Source organism: Globicephala melas, chromosome 13 (assembly GCF_963455315.2).
Source record: "Globicephala melas chromosome 13, mGloMel1.2, whole genome shotgun sequence".
NCBI lineage: Eukaryota > Metazoa > Chordata > Mammalia > Artiodactyla > Delphinidae > Globicephala > Globicephala melas.
In genome coordinates this window covers 55835156-55856910 of record NC_083326.1, presented here as the reverse complement: position 1 = coordinate 55856910, position 21755 = coordinate 55835156, and the positions used below count along the sequence as shown (strand labels likewise).

The window sequence follows — 21755 nt, the reverse complement described above, 5'->3', positions numbered from 1 at the left end:
AGTAAGGATCTTATTCAGATTCAACGGAGCAATTAAAACCTTAACAGACAACCAAAAGCTAAGAGAATTCAGCACCAGCAAACCAGCTTTACAACAAATGCTAAAGGAACTTCACAAGAGAAGGAAAAGACCTACAATAACAAACCCAAAACAATTAAGAAAATGGGAATAGGAACATACATATCGATAAGTACCTTAAATGTAAATGGACTAAATGCTCCAACCAAAAACATAGACTGGCTGAATTGATACAAAAACAAGACCTGTATATATGCTGTCTACAAGAGACCCACTTCAGACCTAGGGGCACATACAGACCGAAAGTGAACGGATGGAAAAAGATATTCCATGTAAATGGAAATCAGAAGAAAGCTGGAGTAGCAATTCTCATATCAGACAAAATAGACTTTAAAGACTATTACAAGAGACAAAGAAGGACACTACATAATGATCAAGGGATCAATTCAAGAAGAAGATACAACAACTGTAAATATTTATGCACCCAACATAGGAGCACCTCAATACATAAGCAAATGCTGACAGCCATAAAAGGGGAAACTGACAGTAACACGATAATAGTAGGGAACTTTAACACCCCACTTTCACCAACAGACAGATCAACCATAATGAAAATAAATAAGGAAACACAAGCTTTAAATGACGCATTAAACTAGATGGACCTAATTGATATTTATAGGACATTCCACCCAAAAACAACAGAATACACTTTCTTCTCAAGTGCTCATGGAACATTCTCCAGGATAGATCATATCTTGAGTCACAACTCAAGCCTTGGTAAATTTAAGAAAATTGAAAACACATCAAGTATCTTTTCCGACCACAACACTATGAGACTAGATAGCAATTACAGGAAAAAATCTGTAAAATATACAAACACATGGAGGCTAAACAATACATTAATAACGAAGTGATCACTGAAGAAATCAAAGAGGAAATCAAAAAATACCTAGAAACAAATGACAATGAAAACACGACGGCACAAAATTCATGGGATGCAGCAAAAGCAGGTCTAAGAGGGAAGTTTATAGCAATAAAATCCTACCTCAAGAAACAAGAAACATCTCAAATAAACAATCTAACCTTACACCTAAAGCAATTAGAGAAAGAAAAACAAAAAAACCCCAAAGTTAGCAGAAGAAATCATAAAGATCAAATCAGAAATAAATGAAAAAGACATGAAGGCAATGATAGCAAAGATCAATAAAACTAAGAGCTGCTTTTTTGAGAAAATAAACAATTGATAAAACTTCAGCCAGACTCATCAAGAAAAAAAGGGAGAAGACTCAAATCAACAGAATTAGAAATGAAAATGAAGTAACAAGTGATACTGCAGAAAAATAAAGGATTGTGAGAGATTACCACAAGCAACTATATGCCAATAAAATGGACAACCTAGAAGAAATGGACAAATTCTTAGAAAAGCACAACCTTCCAAGACTGAAGCAGGAAGAAAGAGAAATCATAAACAGAGCAATCACAAGCATTGAAATGGAAACTATGATTAAAAATCTTCCAACAAACAAAAACCCAGGACCAGATGGCTTCACAGGCAAATTCTATCAAACATTAAGGGAAGAGCTAACACCTATCCTTCTCAAACTCTTCCAAAATATAGCAGAAGGAGGAACACTCCCGAACTCATTCTACGAGGCCAGCATCACCCTGATACCAAAACCAGACAAAGATAAACACAAAAATATCACTGATGAACATAGATGCAAAAATCCTCAACAAAATACTAGCAAACAAAATCCAAAAGCACATTAAATGGATCATACACCATGATCAACTGGGGTTTATCCCAGGAATGCAAGGATTCTTCGATATATACAAATCAATCGATGTGATACACCATATTAACAAATTGAAGGATAAAACCCATATGATAATCTCACAGAAAAAGCTTTTGACAAAATTCAACACCCATTTATGATTTTAAAAACTCTCCAGAAAATAGGCAAAGAGGGAGCTTACCTCAACATAGTACAGGCCATATATGACAAACCCACAGCCAACATTGTTCTCAATGGTGAAAAACTGAAACCATTTCCACTAAGATCAGGAATAAGACAAGGTTCAGGAATAAGACAAGGTTGCCCACTCTCACCACTATTATTCAACATAGTTTTGGAAGGTTTAGCCACAGCAATCAGAGAAGAAAAAGAACGGAAAAGAAGAAGTAAAGCTGTCACTGTTTGCAGATGACATGATACTATACAAAGAGAATCCTAAAGATGCTACCAGAAAACTACTAGAGCTAGTCAATGACTTTGGTAAAATAGCAGGATACAAAATTAATGCACAGAAATCTCTTACACTCCTATACACTAATGAGGAAAAATCTGAAAGAGAAATTTAAAAAACACTCCCACATTTACCACTGCAACAAAAAGAATAAAATACCTAGGAATAAAGCTACCTAAGGAGACAAAAGACCTATATGCAGAAAACTATAAGACAGTGATGAAAAAAATTAAACAGGATACAGACAGTTGGAGAGATATACCATGTTCTTGGATTGGAAGAATCAACATTGTGAAAATGACTCTACTACCCAAAGCAATCTACAGATTCAATGCAATCCCTATCAAACTACCAATGGCATTTTTCACAGACCTACAACAAAAAATTTCACAATTTATATGGAAACACAAAAGACCCCGAATAGCCAAAGCAATCTCGAGAAAAAAATGGAGCTGGAGGACTCAGGCTCCCTGACTTCAGACTATACCTCAAAGCTACAGTAATCAAGACAGTGGGGTACTGGCACAAACACAGAATTATAGATCAATGGAACAGGATAGAAAGCCCTGAGATAGGGCTTCCCTGGTGGCATAGTGGTTGAGAGTCCGCCTGCCAATGCAGGGGACACAGGTTCGTGCCCCGGTCTGGGAAGATCCCACATGCCACAGAGCAGCTAGGCCCATGAGCCATTTCCACTGGGCCTGTGCGTCCAGAGCCTGTGCTCCGCCACAGGAGAGGCCACAACAGTGAGAGGCCCGCATACTGCAAAAAAAAACAAAAAAAACCCAGAAAGCCCAGAGAAAAACCCATGCACATATGGTCACCTTATTTTGATAAAGGAAGCAAGAATACACAATGGAGAAAAGACAACCTCTTCAATAAGTGGTGCTGGGAAAACTGGACAGCTGCATGTAAGAGAATGAAATTAGAACATTTCTTAACACCATACACAAAAATCAACTCAAAATGGATTAAAGACCTAAATGTAAGGCCAGACACTATAAAATGCTTAGAGGGAAGCATAGGCAGAACACTCCATGACATAAATCACAGCAAGATCCTTTTTGACCCAATGCCTAGAGAAATGAAAATAAAAACAAAAATAAACCAATTGGACCTAATGAAACTTAAAAGCTTTTGTACAGCAAAGGAAATGATAAACAAGATTAAAAGACAACCCTCAGAATGGGAGAAAACATTTGCAAACGAAGCAACTGACAAAGGATTAATCTCCAAAATATACAAGGAGCTCATGCAGCTCAATAACAAAAAAACAAACAACCCAATCCAAAAATGGGCAGAAGACCTAAATAGACATTTCTCCAAAGAAGATATACAGATTGCCAACAAACACATGAAAGGATGCTCAACATCACTAATCATTAGAGAAATGCAAATCAAAACTACAATGAGATATCACCTCACACGAGTCAGAATGACCATCAACCAAAAATCTACAAACAATAAATGCTGGAGAGGGTGTGAAGAAAAGGGAACCCTCTTGCACTGTTGGTGGGAATGTAAATTGATACAGCCACTATGGAGAACAATATGGAGGTTCCTTAAAAAACTAAAAATAGAACTACCATACGACCTAGCAATCCCACTATTGGGCATATACCCTGAGAAAACCATAATTCAAAAAGAGTCATGTCCCATAATGTTCATTGCATCACTATTTACAATAGCCAGGACATGGAAGCAACCTAAGTGTCCATCGACAGATGAATGGATAAAGAAGATGTGGCACATATATACGATGGAATATTACTCAGCCATAAAAAGAAACAAAATTGAGTTATTTGTCATGAGGTGGATGGATCTAGAGACTGTCATACAGAGTGAAGTAAGTCAGAAAGAGAAAAACAAATACCGTATGGTAACGCATATATATGGAATCTTAAAAAAAAGTGGTTCTGAAGAACCTCGGGGCCTGACAGGAATAAAGATGCAGGCGTAGAACATGGACTTGAGGACACAGGGAGGGGAAAAGTTAAGCTGGGACGAACTGAGAGAGTGGCATGGACATATATACACTACCAAACGTAAAATAGACAGCTAGTGGGAAGCAGCTGCATAGCACAGGGAGATCAGTACTTTGTGACCACCTACAGCCGTGGGAGGGAGGGGATATAGGGATAGATGTAGACGTACAGCTGATTCACTTTGTTATACAGCAGAAACTAACACAACAATGGAAAGCAGTTATACTCCAATAAAGATGTTTAAAAATAAATAAATAACAAAAGGTGTATTTACTAGTAAAAACAAAAAGATACATTAAAAGTGTCATACACTGATCAAGTGGTATTTATTCCAGGAATGCAAGGATGGGTCAACATCTGCAAATTAATCAATGTGATACATCACATTAACAGAATGAAACAAAAATCATATGATCATTTCAACAGAGACAGAAAAAGCGTTTGACAGAATTCAATATCCATTTATGATAAAAACTCTCAACACAGTGGGTATAGAGGAAACATACATGAACATAATAAAGGCCACATATGATAAGCACACAGCTAATATAACAGTGAAAAAAGCTGAAAGATTTTTCTCTCAGATCAGGAAAAGACAAGGATGTCCACTCTCATCACTTACATTTAACATAGTTTGTAAGTCCTAGCCAGAACAATTAGGCAAAAAAATCCCAATACACGTAGGGTTGGAATGGAATCTCTAGAATAAATAGTCTAGGGCAATTAATGTAGTAAAACACTATATTTAAGAATTAAATAGAATTAATTTCAATAGAAAAAATACACACATATAAAAAACCCTAAAGACTATCAAAAGTCTGTTAGAACTTATAAATTCAGTAAAATTGCAGGATACAAAATCAATGTAAAAAATACGTTGCACTTCTGTACACTAGTAAGAAAGTAAGGATACAATGCCATTTACATTTACCTAAGAATAGGAGGTAAAAGACCTGTACACCAAAAATGATAAGATCTTGATGCAAGAACTTGAAGACAGAAATAAATGTGTGCTCATGGATTGAAAGGATTAATGTTAAAATGTTCATACTATTCAAAACAATCTGTGGAATCAATGCATTTCTTGGCCTCTAGGCTCTCACGGTCTAGCAGAAAAGATCGAGGCACACAGGAATGCCAGCGCAGTCAATAAGAGGTAAGTACAAAGGACTACAGATGCAGAGAGGAGTGAATAATTGTCTTCTGTCTAGAAGCTCAGGGAAGGCATTGTTCAGAGGTTACATGTGAACCAGCCCTGTGAGCCAGCCCTAAGGTGAGTGAGGTTTCTCCACATGAACATAGGGGCCAAGGCGTTCTAAAAGGAGCAGTACCATAAGGGCATATGGATGTGACAGACGCAAGGTGCATTCTGAGAGCAGTACCTAAATAATGGGACCATCTTTTGCTTGTGAAGAAATGACAGAGAGATGATACTGAAACAGAAGATGGGATCCAGATTTTAAGAGGCCTTGGGCATCACCTTGGAATTGTTCTTTATCTGTAGTCACTGGGCACCATCACAGGCTGCCTCTGGGGTGGGGGTGAATCCTGTCATGATACAATTGTTTTCGAAAAATGAACTCTGGCAGGAGAAGGAAGAGAGACTGAGAAGCGAAGAATGTGGTGAAATGGTGGGGGCAGAGGGGCAGGAGCACAGCTGGGGGGCTGGAGGCTGCAGGCTGCCATCCTCCCCTCTAGGCCACCATGCAGCTGCCACATAACAGACTCTACAGCAAATCTGTAAAAGTCTTAGATGAAAACATAGGAAGAACATTCTTTGACATATATCACAGCAATATCCCTTTTGATCCATCTCCTAGAGTAATGGAAATACAAATAAACAAGTGGGATGTAATTAAACTGAAAATCTTTTGCACAGCAAAGGAAACCATAAACAAAACTAAAACACAACCCACAGAATGGGAGAAAATATTTGCAAATGATCCAACTGATGGGATTAATCTTCAAAATCTACAAACAGCTCATGCAGCTCAATATCAAAACGAGGGCTTCCCTGGTGGCGCAGTGGTTGAGAGTCCACCTGCCGATGCAGGGGACATGGGTTTGTGCCCTGGTCCAGGAAGAGCCCACATGCCGCGGAGCGGCTGGGCCCGTGAGCCATGGCCGCTGGGCCTGCGCGTCTGGAGCCTGTGCTCCGCAACGGGAGAGGCCACAACAGTGAGAGGCCTGCATACTGCAAAAAAAAATAAATAAATAAAAATAAAAAATATATATCAAAACGAAAACAAGCAACCCAATCAGAAAATGGGCATAAGACCTAAATAGACATTTCTTCAAAGAAGACATACAGATGGCCAAGAGGCACATGAAAAGATGCTCAACATCACTAATTATTAGAGAAATTCAAATCAGAACTAAAATGCGATATCACCTCACACCAGTCAGAATGGCCATCATCAAAAAAATCTACAAACAATAAATGCTGGAGAGGGTGCCAAGAAAAGGGAACTCTTCTACACTGTTGGCAGGAATGTAAATCAGTACAGCCACTACAGAGAACAATATGGAGGTTCCTTAAAAAACTAAAACCAGAACTACCATCTGACCCAGCAATCCCACTCCTGGGCATAAATCTGGAGCAGACCATGGTTCAAAAGGATACATGTATCCCAGTGTTCACTGCAGCCTACTTACAGTAGCCAAGACATGGAAGGAACCTAAATGTCCATTGACAGAGGAATGGATAAAGAAGATGGGGTATGTGTATACAATGGAATATTACTCAGCCATAAAAAAGAATGAAATAGTCCATTGACAGAGGAATGGATAAAGAAGATGGGGTGTGTGTATACAGTGGAATATTACTCAGCCATAAAAAAGAATGAAATAATGCCATTTGCAGCAATATGGATGGACCTGGAGATTATCATACTAACTTAAGTAAATCAGAGAAGTACAAATGTTATTTGATATTGCTTACGTGAAATCTTAAAAAGATACAAATGAACTTATTTACAAAACAGAAGCAGACACACAGACTTAGAAAACAAACGTATGGTTACCAAAGGGGAAAGGTTGGGGGGAGGGATAAATTACGAGGTTGGGATTAACATATACACACTGCTATATATAAAATAGATAACCAACAAGGACCTACTGTGTAGCACGTGGAACTCTGCTCAATATTCTGTAATAACCTAAATGGGAAGAGAATTTGAAGAATAGAGACATGTATATGTATAACTGAATCATTTTGCTGTAATCTGAAACTAACACAACATTGTTAATCAACTTTACCCCAATATAAAATAAAAATTTTGGACTTCCCTGGTGGCACAGTGGTTAAGAATCCGCCTGCCAGTGCAGAGGACATGGGTTCAAGGCCTGGTCCAGGAAGATTCCACATGCCGTGGAGCAGCTAAGCCACAACTACTGAGCCTGCACTCTAGAGCCTGCGAGCCACAACTACTGAAGCCCATGCACCTAGAGCCCGTGCTCCACAACAAGAGAAGACACTGCAATGAGAAGCCCGTGCACCCCAACAAAGAGTAGTCCCTGCTCAACGCAACTTGAGAGAAGCTCGTGCACAGCAACGAAGACCCAATTCAGCCATAAATAAATAAATTTATTAAGAAATAAAATTAAAAAAAAATTTTTAAAGAGGCTGCTGAAGACTTAAAACCTGAAGTATGAAGACTTAAATATGGGGGGGTGGGGATTAAAGCTGAGTCATGCATGTGTAGGCAAGAAAGACTTTCCCTCTACTCTCCCATGTTCAATAGCTGGGTCTACGAAATAAACTAACAACACAGACTAACAGGAGAAAAAGTATACAAATGCACTAACTTTTTTTTTTTTTTAATATCTTTACTGGAGTATAATTGCTTTACAACAGTGTGTTAGTTTCTGCTTTATAACAAAGTGAATCAGTTATACATATACATATGTCCCCATATCTCTTCCCCCTTGTGTTTCCCTCCCACCCTCCCTATCCCACCTCTCTAGGTGGTCACAACGCATCAAGCTGATCTCCCTGTGCTATGTGGCTGCTTCCCACTAGCTATCTATTTTACGTTTGGTAGTGTATATATGTCCATGCCACTCTCTCACTTCTTCCCAGCATACACTTCCCCCTCCCCATATCCTCCAGTCCATTCTCTAGCACATCTGTGTCTTTATTCCCGTCTTGCCCCTAGGCTCTTCGTGACCTTTTTTTTTTTTTTTTTTTTAGATTCCATGTATATGTGTTAGCATACAGTATTTTTCTCTTTCTGACTTACTTCACTCTGTATGACAGACTCTAGGTCCATCCACCTCACCACAAATAACTCAATTTTGTTTCTTTTCATGGCTGAGTAATATTCCATTGTATACATGTGCCACATCTTCTTTATCCATTCATCTGTTGATGGACACTTAGGTCGCTTCCATGTCCTGGCTATTGTAAACAGAGCACAAATGCACTAACTTTTAATGTCATATCCATGGGGGCATCACAGGGGGAAAAAAAGTGAATACCCAAAAGAGATGTGAGATTTGAGCATTTATATACCATACTGTCTTAATAGGGGAAGTGGAAGGGGGATGTAGGCCACTTCAAGGAGAGTGAATGATTTTTAGGAAAGATGGATGGGGCCTTGGAAGGGTAGATGGGAGACAGGATGGTTGTGACAGAGCTTGTCTGGCTGTGATGGGGACTTCTAGTGTCCGCTTCTATGTTAAGAGTCAGTCTTCCCTGGGTGATGAAACTCCCAGGAAGGGATGGATGAGAGTTTAGTTCCTTTGGGAGGATCTGTATGTCGGGGAATTTGCATTTGCATTTTTAGCTCGAAGTTAGCCTTACACCAATGAGGCATAGTTTAGGGTGGCATATTCTGCCACCCTTCACATTCAATAAACAATTCCTAATTGTTGGGAAAGTCAAAGATGAATATGGCATGGTATTTGCCATTAGGACTTGGAGCAAGAATTTAGGGCTCTGATAAGAGGAGAAACATTAGCTTCAGAGTAGAATGAAGAGCCAGAGGCAGGGGTGTGTGTGACATTTTTGAAGCATGGTGATTTTAGATCTGTTTAGCCTGCACAAGGTGAAGGTTTAGGTAAGTGACAAGAGAGTACGTCTTTTCCAACCTGGCTCCACATCAGCTCCAAGGGGAACTTTACTGACTCACCTGCTTTCCAGGTGCTTCCTGGACATCTGTGTTGAAAACAAATGACCAAGTAAAATCACCAATAGAACTTGATGCACAACTAGGGTTGAGAACTATTGGAACAGATCAGATGTTAGGAACTGGATTATGGACGCTCTGAGTTTTAGAGAAGACAGTGAGCAGTGGATTGCTGTGGACCAGGCATGATGGAGGGGGATCCCTGTCCGAGTGGCTAAGCAGGGATGACAAGGAAGAAACGAGACACAGAGATACACTGATAGTCATAGAGGCGTGGACAGAAGGGAGAGAGTAGGCAAACAGAAGTCCTCTGCATCGTAAAGTCTTGAGAACATGCTGACGTTCACTGCCCCACCCAGAGTACCCAGTATCTTGACTCACAGCATGAGAATGGAGTAGGTATTTGTTGAATAAATGACTGAATCAAGTAAATACATGGGGGAAAAAACCCAGGAAAACTGAGGGGTTGTGGAATATGGTATCACCAAAACATAACTCAGAAGAACGAACGTTTAGAGGAAAAACCTGAATCCAATTTTAGACTTAGTAGGTTTAAGTAAACAGACATGATGATACAGGTTCAAATGTTTGACAAGCCAGTGTACAAAAGGAAGCCATCGGGCTCCTAAGTTTCTGTAAGTTTCCATCACTCCCTCCTGTTTCGTTTGTATTTGACTAGGGAACTAAAATATGCATAATGTTTCTAACAGGCAGAATCTACCCTGGGATCCACTGAGTGCCACTAGAGGGTCTGGTATCTGCTCTAGAGAAATCCTGATTGAATGACAAAGACGCTAAGAACAGTAAGTCACGATGGAGGAGCAAGGTGGGAAGAATGGAGCCCGTGAACTGCAGATATTCCAAAGTAGGGAAGGATTAAGGTTGTAGGGAATGTCTGTCTATATTTCAAAGCCACCTGCCAGCTTCCCACTATGCCTCCGCAATCCAGCACACCCCACCCAACAACAAGCACGTGCGCGCACACACACACACCCAATTGCTTGAGCAGTTAGAGACCCAAGGAGTCTGTTGAGCAGACTCTTGACTTTTTTGGAACCATAATACAGAAAGAAATGCCTGAGGCAAAAGGTTCATGCACCGTCAGAAATCACAGCCACCTTCCATTTATGCAAGCTCAACGCTAACGTTTTAACTTTAAAAATATGCCCCATTATTTCCAGCTTGATCTCCTAGTGATTTTATGTAGGTTTGATGAAAGCTGAAAATCTTTCCCACGCTGGTTGTCCTATACTGTGTAGCCAAAATTAATAGACCAGAAACACCTTCCTTTTAGTGACTCACTCTTTTTCCTTTTCTGACTCACATGGTTTACCTTTTTTCATTTTTTTCACAGTAGGGATCAGTGAGTATTCTGGTAATCTAATTGATGTATATTTCAGGGCTAACAACAGAACATTAACATTGGCTGAGGGCAGGACTTGGAGAATATTCACGTTACCTTCTGTGAAGAACAGGCTAACAAGGCTAGAAGGGAAAAAGGGGTTACTGAGGAGGAGGGAAGTCCTCCTGGCTTTTCACTATTAACCTACCTGCTCCATCCATGATACCCAGGAAACAAAACAAAAAGATTCAAAAAATATTAATACCATAGAGAGGAAAATAGAGTTTCAATTACCTCAAGTCCATTGATCCTTCTTTAATGATGAAAGAAACAGAAACAGAGAACACGTAAGTGGCTCAGAAATAGAAAGCTGCCTCTCTCTCCGAAGTCGATGTGACAAATCTTGCTTAAGGCAGACAAGTCTACTTATTTGAACCATACCGCTCGAGCCATATATAAGAATTCTTTAATTATGACATGACCTTAAGTTAAATACCCTGGAATTTCTGTGGATTCCTCAAAATTCATCTGAAATATTCAATGCTCTTAAGCTCTTAAATCATCCACCGGGACTCCAGTCAGGCTGTCAGTTCTTTGAACTTCTCCACCTTTAGACCCTGTTACCCAGTCCTTGCTGGACTTCCTTCCCAGAGCCTGAGGCTGTGCCAGCACCGGCACCCACACTGAACACAGACGCGCCCACGCGGAACACGGACGCACCCACACACCCTTTAACTGTGAACAAATGAAGATGAAAGCATTGATGAAACTGGAAGAGCTAATGACCCATTCCAGTGTCTGCTGGCTGGTCCCTGTCCTCCTGTTGCGAATTTTGTCTGTATCTCTGACATCCCTCTCTCCAACCTCTTTGCCTCTCTTCTTCTCTCCTCTATTAAAACAGCAACAGATTTGATACCATCAGTTTGTCTTTGATAGAAACACATTCACACAAAATGTCATGTCTTTCAAACGTTCACATTGGATGCCTGTTTGTGTCAGTATCTGTAAAATGAAATTTTTTTTTCAAGTTGAAAGAGTTTCTAAGCTGAACATTAAGCAGGGATAACTTAAATGCCCTGAAGATAAATCTGCTTCCAATCTTAACCTGCCTGAACAAGAAGAAAATGTACCCCCTAAGAAATTAGATCCTTTGGCTACTTTCTTCTTTTTTTTTTTTTCTATCTCTTAAGAGTCATTGTCAAGACCCATATATATGCTGTCTACAAGAGACCCACTTCCGACCTAGAGACACATACAGACTGAAAGTAAGGGGATGGAAAAAGATATTCCATGCAAATGGAAACCAAAAGAAAGCTGGAGTAGCAATTCTCATATCAGACAAAATAGACTTGAAAATAAAGACTATTAGAAGAGACAAAGAAGGACACTACATAATGATCAAGGGATCGATCCAAGAAGGTATAACAATTGTAAATATTTATGCACCCAACATAGGAGCACCTCAATACATAAGGCAAATACTAACAGCCATAAAAGGGGAAATCGACAGTAACACATTCATAGTAGGGGACTTTAACACCCCACTTTTACCAAAGGACAGATCATCCAAAATGAAAATCAATAAGGAAACACAAGCTTTAAATGATACATTAAACAAGATGGACTTAATTGATATTTATAGGACATTCCATCCAAAAACAACAGAATACACATTTTCCTCAAGTGCTCATGGAACATTCTCCAGGATAGATCATATCTTGGGTCACAAATCAAGCCTTGGTAAATTTAAGAAAACTGAAATTGTATCAAGTATCTTTTCCGACCACAACGCTGTGAGACTAGATATCAATTACAGGAAAAGATCTGTAAAAAATACAAACACATGGAGGCTAAACAATACACTACTTAATAATGAAGTGATCACTGAAGAAATCAAAGAGGAAATTTAAAAATACCTAGAAACAAATGACAATGTAGACACAACGACCCAAAACCTATAGGATGCAGCAAAAGCAGTTCTAAGAGGGAAGTTTATAGCAATACAATCCTACCTTAAGAAATAGGAAACATCTCAAATAAACAACCTAACCTTGCACCTAAAGCAATTGGAGAAAGAAGAACAAAAAAACCCCACAGTTAGCAGAAGGAAAGAAATCATAAAAATCAGATCAGAAATAAATGAAAAAGAAATGAAGGAAACGATAGCAAAGATCAATAAAACTAAAAGCTGGTTCTTTGAGAAGATAAACAAAATTGATAAACCGTTAGCCAGACTCATCAAGAAAAAAAGGGAGAAGACTGAAATCAATAGAAGTAGAAACTAAAAAGGAGAAGTAACAACTGACACTGCAGAAATACAAAAGATCATGAGAGATTACTACAAGCAACTCTATGCCAATAAAATGGACAACCTGGAAGAAATGGACAAAGAGAAAATATGAACAGACCAATCACAAGCACTGAAATTGAAACTGTGATTAAAAATCTTCCAACAAACAAAAGCCCAGGACCAGATGGCTTCACAGGCAAATTCCATCCAACATTTAGAAAAGAGCTAACACCTATCTTTCTCAAACTCTTCCAAAGTATAGCAGAGGGAGGAACACTCCCAAACTCTTTCTACAAGACCACCATCACCTTGATACCAAAACCAGACAAGGATGTTAAAAGGAAAGAAAACTACAGGCCAATATCACTGATGATCATAGATGCAAAATTCCTCAACAAAATACTAGCAAACAGAATCCAACAGCACATTAACAGGATCATACACCATGATCAAGTGGGGTTTATTCCAGGAAGGTAAGGATTCTTCAGTATATGCAAATCAATCAACATGATACACCATATTAACAAATAGAAGGAGAAAAAACATATGATCATCTCAATAGATACAGAGAAAGCTTTCGACAAAATTCAACACCCATTTATGATAAAAACCCTGCAGAAAGAAGGCATAGAGGGAACTTTCCTCAACATAATAAAGGCCATATATGACAAACCCACAGACAACATCGTCCTCAATGGTGAAAAACTGAAAGCATTTCCACTAAGATCAGGAACAAGACAAGGTTGCCCACTCTCACCACTCTTATTCAACATAGTTGTGGAAGTTTTAGCCACAGCAATCAGAGGAGAAGAGGAAATAAAAGGAATCCAAATCGGAAAAGAAGAAGTAAAGCTGTCACTGTTTGCAGATGACACGATACTATACAAAGAGAATCCTAAAGGTGCTACCAGAAAACTACTAGAGCTAATCAATGAATTTGGTAAAGTAGCAGGATACAAAATTAATGCACAGAAATCTCTGGCATTCCTATACACTAATGATGAAGAATCTGAAAGTGAAATCAAGAAAACACTCAAATATACCATTGCAACAAAAAGAATAAAATATCTAGGAATAAACCTACCTAAGGAGACAAAAGACCTGTATGCAGAAAATTATAAGACACTGATGAAAGAAATTAAAGATGATACCAATAGATGGAGAGATATGCCATGTTCTTGGATTGGAAGAATCAACATTTTGAAAATGACTCTACTACCCAAAGCAATCTACAGATTCCATGCAATCCCTATCAAACTACCACTGGCATTTTTCACAGAACTAGAACAAAAAAACTCACAATTTGTATGGAAACACAAAAGACCCCGAATAGCCAAAGCAAACTTGAGAAAGAAAAACGGAGCTGGAGAAATCAGGCTCCCTGACTTCAGACTATACTACAAAGCTACAGTAATCAAGAGAGTATGGTACTGGCACAAAAACAGATCGATCAGTGGAACAGGATAGAAAGTCCAGAGGTAAACCCACGCACATATGGTCACCTTATCTTTGATAAAGGAGGCAGGAATGTACAGTGGAGAAAGGACAGCCTCTTCAATAAGTGGTGCTGGGAAAACTGGACAGCTACATGTAAAAGTATGAGATCAGATCACTCCCTAACACCATACACAAAAATAGCTCAAAATGGATTAAAGACCTAAATGTAAGGCCAGACACTGTCAAACTCTTAGAGGAAAACATAGGCAGAACACTCTATGACATAAATCACAGCAAGATCCTTTTTGACCCACCTCCTAGAGAAATGGAAAGAAAAACAAAAATAAACAAATGGGACCTAATGAAACTTCAAAGCTTTTGCACAGCAAAGGAAACCATAAACAAGACCAAAAGACAACCCTCAGAATGGGAGAAAACGTTTGCAAATGAAGCTACTGACAAAGGATTAATCTCCAAAATTTATAAGCAGCTCATGCAGCTCAATAACAAAAAAACAGACAACCCAATCCAAAAATGGGCAGAAGACCTAAATAGACATTTCTCCAAAGAAGATATACAGACTGCCAAGAAACACATGAAAGAATGCTCAACATCATTAATCATTAGAGAAATGCAAATCAAAACTACAATGAGATATTATCTCACACCAGTCAGAATGGCCATCATCAAAAAATCTAGAAACAATAAATGCTGGAGAGGGTGTGGAGAAAAGGGAACACTCTTGCACTGCTGGTGGGAATGTGAAGTGGTACAGCCATTATGGAGAACAGTATGGAGGTTCCTTAAAAAACTAAAAATAGAACTACCATATGACCCAGCAATCCCACTACTGGGCATATCACCTGAGAAAACCATAATTCAAAAAGAGACATGTACCACAATGTTCATTGCAGCTCTGTTTACAATAGCCCGGAGATGGAAACAACCTAAGTGTCCATCATCGGATGAATGGATAAAGAAGATGTGGCACATATATACAATGGAATATTACTCAGCCATAAAAAGAAACAAAATTGAGCTATTTGTAATGAGGTGGGTAGATCTAGAGACTGTCATACAGAGTGAAGTAAGTCAGAAAGAGAAAGACAAATACCGTATGCTAACACATATATATGGAATTTAAGAAAAAAAATGTCATGAAGAACCTAGGGGTAAGACAGGAGTAAAGACACAGACCTAACTAGAGAATGGACTTGAGGATATGGGGAGGGGGAAGGGTAAGCTGTGACAAAGCAAGAGAGAGGCATGGACATATATACACTACCAAACGTAAGGTAGATAGCTAGTGGGAAGCAGCTGCATAGCACAGGGAGATCAGCTCAGTGCTTTGTGACCACCTGGAGGGGTGGGAGGGAGGGAGACGTAAGAGGGAAGAGATATGAGAACATATGTATATGTATAACTGATTCACTTTGTTATAAAGCAGAAACTAACACACCATTGTAAAGCAATTTTACTCCAATAAAGATGTAAAAAAAAAAAAAAAAAAAAAGAGTCGTCGTCTTCCCATCTCTCTGCCCAAGGCGTCTGGACCGAGGGCTAATTCTTAGGGCATCCTCTCTCTCTCTCCACCACCCAGGGTAGAGACTCCAAACACAACCCTAACAGATGCCTAATAGAATCCCTTGGGAAGCTCTCTGTCCAACTACTGAATGCTTCCGTGTATTTCCTCATCTTTCTATCTTCCCACTGGGGTCAAACTTCTCTAAGCCTCATCCTCTACCACCCTCATTAAGAATCAGTGCTCCCACCAAAGGAAACCATAAACTAAATGAAAACACAACCTACAGAATGGGAGAAAATATTTGTAAATGATGCAACCAACAAGGGCTTCATCTCCAAAATACACAAACAGCTCATACAATTCAACAGCAAAAAAAGCAAACAATCCAATAGAGAAATGGGCAGAAGACCTAAATGGACATTTCTCCAAAGAGGAAATGCAGATGGCCAATAGGCACGTGAAAAGATGCTCAACACTGCTAATTATTAGAGAAATGCAAATCAAAATTAGAACGAGGTATCACCTCAGGCCAGCTAGAATGGCCATCGTTAAAATGTCTGGGCGGCAGCAGATCCCAGCAAGTGATGGGAGTCAGTGCCTCTTGGACCTGGCCCTGGTCCCGAGGCGTTGGTGGATGGGCATCCCGGGATGGCCTTCATGGAGAAGCCACCGGCCAGCAAGGTCCTGCTGGACAACACAGTGCTGCTGACAGCAGCCGTTGAGGCGAGCCAGAGCCTGCCGTCCCACACAGAATATATCATTTGGGTACAACGAGGAATTTCTGTAGAAAATAGCCGACAGATTGTTAGGAGATACAGTGACTTTGATTTGCTGAACAACAGATTGCAGGCCTAAGTCTACCTCTTCCTCCCAAAAAACGGATTGGTAACGGATCGTGAATTCATAGCTGAGAGGCAGAAAGGTCTTCAGAACTATCTCAACATTATCACCGCAAATCGTATCTTGTCTAATTGTGAGCTGGGTAAGACGTCTTTAGATCCAAACAACTATTCTGCAAACTATACTGAGATTGCCTTACAACAGGTTTCCACGTTCTTCCAATCAGAACCAAAGTGGGAGGTGGTGGAACCACTGAAATACATAGGTTGGAGGAAAAGGAAGAAGTATTTCTTGATGAAGAGTAAAAATCAGCCAGAGAAGTGGCTAGTGTTAAGCTGGGCTGACCTTGGTCCTGACTAGTATCTGTCAGATAAAGATTTTCAGTGTCTAGTCAAACTTTGCCAGCCTGTTTGCACCCTTATATCTATCATGTTACCTTTGCCACAGCTAACAAATCCTCAGCATTGCTAATTAGAATGTTTAATGAAAAAGGAACTTTGAAGGACTTGATCAACCAAAAGACCCATTCCTAAGGGACTACTGCAACCCTAAGAAGATTCAAGGCCTTGAACTCCAGCAAATCAAAACATACGGGCGACAAATATTAGAGGTACTAAGGTTTCTCCATGACAAGGGATTCCCTTATGGGCATCTTCATGCTTCCAACGTGATGCTGGAAGGGGACACTTGCTGGCTGCTGGACCTTGAGAATTCCTTGTTGGGCCTTCCTTCTTTCTACCAATCTTATTTCTCACAATTCAGGAAAATCAGTACATTGGAGAGTGTGGACGTCCACTGCTTTGGCCACTTACTGTATGAGATGACGACCGCCAGACTCAGTGCCTGTAGACGCCTTCTCTCCTGCACTGTCTATGGCTGTGGTGGCCATGTTGGAGTCTACACTGTGTTGTGAAGCCTGTAAAGGTGGCAGGTCCACCCTTTCCTGGCTCTTACAGATGCCATTATTCAGTGATGTTCTGCTAACTACCTCGGAAAAGCCACAGTTTAAGATCCCCACAAAGTTAAAAGAGGCATCGAGCATTGCCAAAGAATGTATAGAAAAGAGGCTAATTGACGAACAGAAACAGGTCCACCAGCATCAAAGACTGATGAGAGCTCAGCCTCACCATGGATCTGAAGAAGAAAGAAAACAGAGGGAGATTATAGCTTGAAAGAAGTCAAAACGATCTGCTCTTGAAAATAGTGAAGAGCCTTCAGCAAAATACAGCAACCCCAATAATTCAGCAGGATCTGGGGCCAGCTCACCTCTCACATCCCCATCATCACCGACTCCACCCTCCACAGCAGGGATGCCCGCATTACCTCCCCCTCTACCACCAGCAGCTCCCTTGCCTCCTGAGAGCACAGAGGCACCCACACAGCTTCTACCCCAGGCTGTGAATGGCGTGAGCCAAGGGGCCTTACTCAGCTCCATCCAGAATTTCCGAAGAAGAACTTTGAGGAAAACCGAAACCTGTGATCATAGCACTCCTAGGATCGGCTAAAGCTTTGTGTGTACACCTGGAGGGAAAAGTTCTTTTTTTTCCCCTCCACCTCCAACCCCTAAAGTACCCTCTTTCTGGATGAATAATTGCTGAGCCAGTACAGCAACATACGACTTTGCAGATGCTCACGTAAGGGGCTTTTCAAGAGGGAAACAGTCTTCAAGTAAAGTCAGACTAGCATTGCTGCCTTACGAAATAGTTTGCTCCTTTGTTACTGTTGAAAAGGAATCTTGTTCGTCATCTTTTGGTGGCAGCAGCATATTGGAATCAGTTATTTCCACCAACAGAAGGAAATGGACAAAAAACAAAAACAATGACAACATACAGTCACAGCAGTGAATGGCCTTCGTGTTGCAATCCCTCCTGTCCTGTCAGACAGCTCCTAGAAATGTTCCTCTCAGAGTTCATTTCTCTATTCTAAAGCATTTTCTGGTTATTTCTTAGATGACACCCATTCTTGCTACCTTAATTTCATCCTAGACATTAACACTGTAGCCCAAAGCACAGTTATGCCGCTGAGAGTCAGAGAAGCAACTGAGTTCTTCATTTTCCCCTCAAATAGAACGGGGAAAGTTCATAACAGTCTCTTACGTTCAAACAGGAACTCCATTGTGGTTATAGAACTCAGGGCTAAAGGAACTACTCTAGACTCTTAGTTCACTTTAGTTAGTATGTATCGAACAGACAAATGTTAACATCAGAAAAAGCTCTTTAGAGAATCTTCTTAATCATCAGCAATTAAGTCAAGTTTGGGGTTTGCCAGGGGAGGGTGTTATTATTACAACACAAGTACATTTGGCAAAATGAGTTCTGATTTTTGAAAGATTTATCCAAATATATCATCTTTTTAATGTTACTCATTTATTAGAAAGATCCTTTATCCTGTGATTGGCTTAAACCCTTAAATAAATTGCACTTTAAAGGATTATAAATAATCCATCTAAAAATTCAAGTTACACACGTCAGTGCTGGTTACTATGCAGAGAGAATGTCATTGTGTATAGTTTCATAGAATCTGTGATAAATGTTCAGCTATATTTTTTATTAAAGTAAACCATGTCACAAAAAAAAAAAGTCTACAAATAACAAATGTGGAGAAAAGGGAACCCTCATACACGGTTGGTGAGAATGTAAGTTGGTGCAGCCACTGTGGAAAACAGTATGGAGGTTCCTCAGAAAACTAAAAATAGAGTTGCGACATGATCCAGCGATCCCACTCCTCGGCATATATCCAGACAAAACTATAATTCTAAACGATATATGCACCTCTGTGTTCATAGCAGCACTATTCACGATAGCCAAGACAGGGAAACAACCTAAATGTCCATTGACAGATGAATGGATAAAGAAGATGTGGCATATATACACAAAGGAATATTACTCAGCCATAAAAAATGAAATAATGCTATTTGCAGCAACATGGATGCAACTAGAGATTATTATACTAAGTGAAGTCAGTCAGAAAGACAAAGACAAATATATGATGTCACTTATTTGTGGAATCTAAAATATGACACAAATGAACCTATCTATGAAACAGAAACAGAATCATAGACAATAGAGAATAGACTTCTGGTTGCCAAGGGGGAGGGAGGTGGGAGAGGGAAGGATTGGGAGTTTGGGATTAGCAGATGCAAACTATTATATGTAAAATAGATAAACAATAAAGTCCTGCTGTATAGCACAGGGAACTAGATTCAGTATCCTGAGATAAACCATAATGGAAAAGATATGAAAAAGAATATGTATATATATAAATGAGTCAATTTGCTGTACAGCAGAAATTAACACAACATTATAAATCAACTATACTTCAATTAAAAAAAAAAAAAGGAATCATTGCTAATACCCTGTTGGGGAAGGAAAGGAAGAAGAGGTGTTTCCTACTGTCCAAGGCCCGGTGATCATGAAGGGACACTTCTGAAGAGCAACCGTGTTCTACTGGCCTGTGTCAGCATCCAGGACACTCGGGACCACAGTGGGATTCTTCCCAGGCTGGAGAGGGGACATTAGATAGGGTCCTGGCAGTGTGAAAAGACGTCAACGGATCCCCGAACTGCGGAGATTTCACTGCTGAAGATTCGAGTGTTCACATGCGTGTCTGATGACGCGACCAGGATGATGACACAGTGTAGCGCGTCAGAAAAACCGTTACCGTAGACAAAGGCATAGAGATGCTCACTAACCACGTAAAACAGAAGCCTCCAAACTTTCAGTCTTTTTAACAGTTATCTGGAAAATGGCAGCAAGATGGCATCATTTTTGAGCTCCCCAAATCACCCCATGCAAACAGAGCAACTAGGAGAGCAAACGCAAAACCTCACAGGCCACATCTACAGTCCAGTGGTGGGAAAACATATCCCTGTGTAGCCCCAGTATATGTGTGGGCTGGAATCAATGACTGGTGACGTTAAGATATGCGTGTTACAGGAAACAGAAAGAAGGAGGCAAAAGGGCCTCCTGTGGCCCCAGGAGCCTGTAGAGTCTTGTTGGCTCCAGTCTGTGGGTGAACACAGAGCACCACTGTGGGTGGTGCTGGAGCAGCCTGGGCCCCATGGACCCTCAACAGAGACCCGTAACAGACGTAACCAACGTCCCCTCTGAGACAAAGCCCCACAATGAGGAGAGGATGCTGGGGATGGAATCCGTATTGAGCGGGAAAGAGACAATAGGGGCAAAGGAGACACGAGAAAGAGAAGATCCAGATAAAAGTTGGGGAGGGGGAAAGAGTAGATACCAGACACTGTAAGGCTGTCATTGTGAACGCTTCCCAAAACAGATGCGGGATGCTAGAGCTGCGAAGCCAGGAAGCTCTCCTGATCCCACCTTCCCTCCTAAGAGTAAAGGAAACTCATGCCACTTAAACATTAGTACACAAAACAATTGCCGTCAAAGCCATAAGGGAAAATGGACTTTGAAACACAATAATGTCCCTACAGACATGAAACGCATGCTGGCAAGACAGGCCAACCAAAAATGACAATCTAATAATTCACGTCAAGCCAAATAAAAGGGAAATAAATGATAGGAGCCTTGAAAGAACAGCATAACCCAGAATTTTTAAAAAAGATGCTAATTAGAGAAAACACGGACTTAAAAAGCAAGTCTATAAAATTTGGGAAAATGTTAGAGAGGAAAGAAAAATTCACTTTAAAATCTCAAGACTAAATAAGAACAACCAAAGCAGTGAATGAACACCACAGAAACTGCTTTAAGAAAAACAGAATGGGAAAGAATAACTTTTAAATAAAAAGATAAAATATATATACATACTTATATATATACTTATATAGACAACAGGAAAGGAGACCTAGTCTCATAGAAGTACCTATAAAAGAGAATCCGTGTAATGAAAGAGAACATATATTGTCAATTATAATTCAAGAATATTTTTCTGAAATTAAAAAAAGACTTGCACTACATATTGAAAGGACATA

At 39.9% G+C, this 21755-nt stretch overlaps 1 protein-coding gene and 1 pseudogene across 9 annotated transcripts in view; both read left to right on the top strand.

Moving 5' to 3' along the window:
- Positions 1–21755, top strand: part of DLGAP1 (DLG associated protein 1) — a 1249700-nt gene that overhangs the window by 801263 nt on the left and 426682 nt on the right. The window lies entirely within an intron of this gene.
- On the top strand, positions 15841–19870 carry LOC115842062 (PX domain-containing protein kinase-like protein pseudogene; annotated as a pseudogene).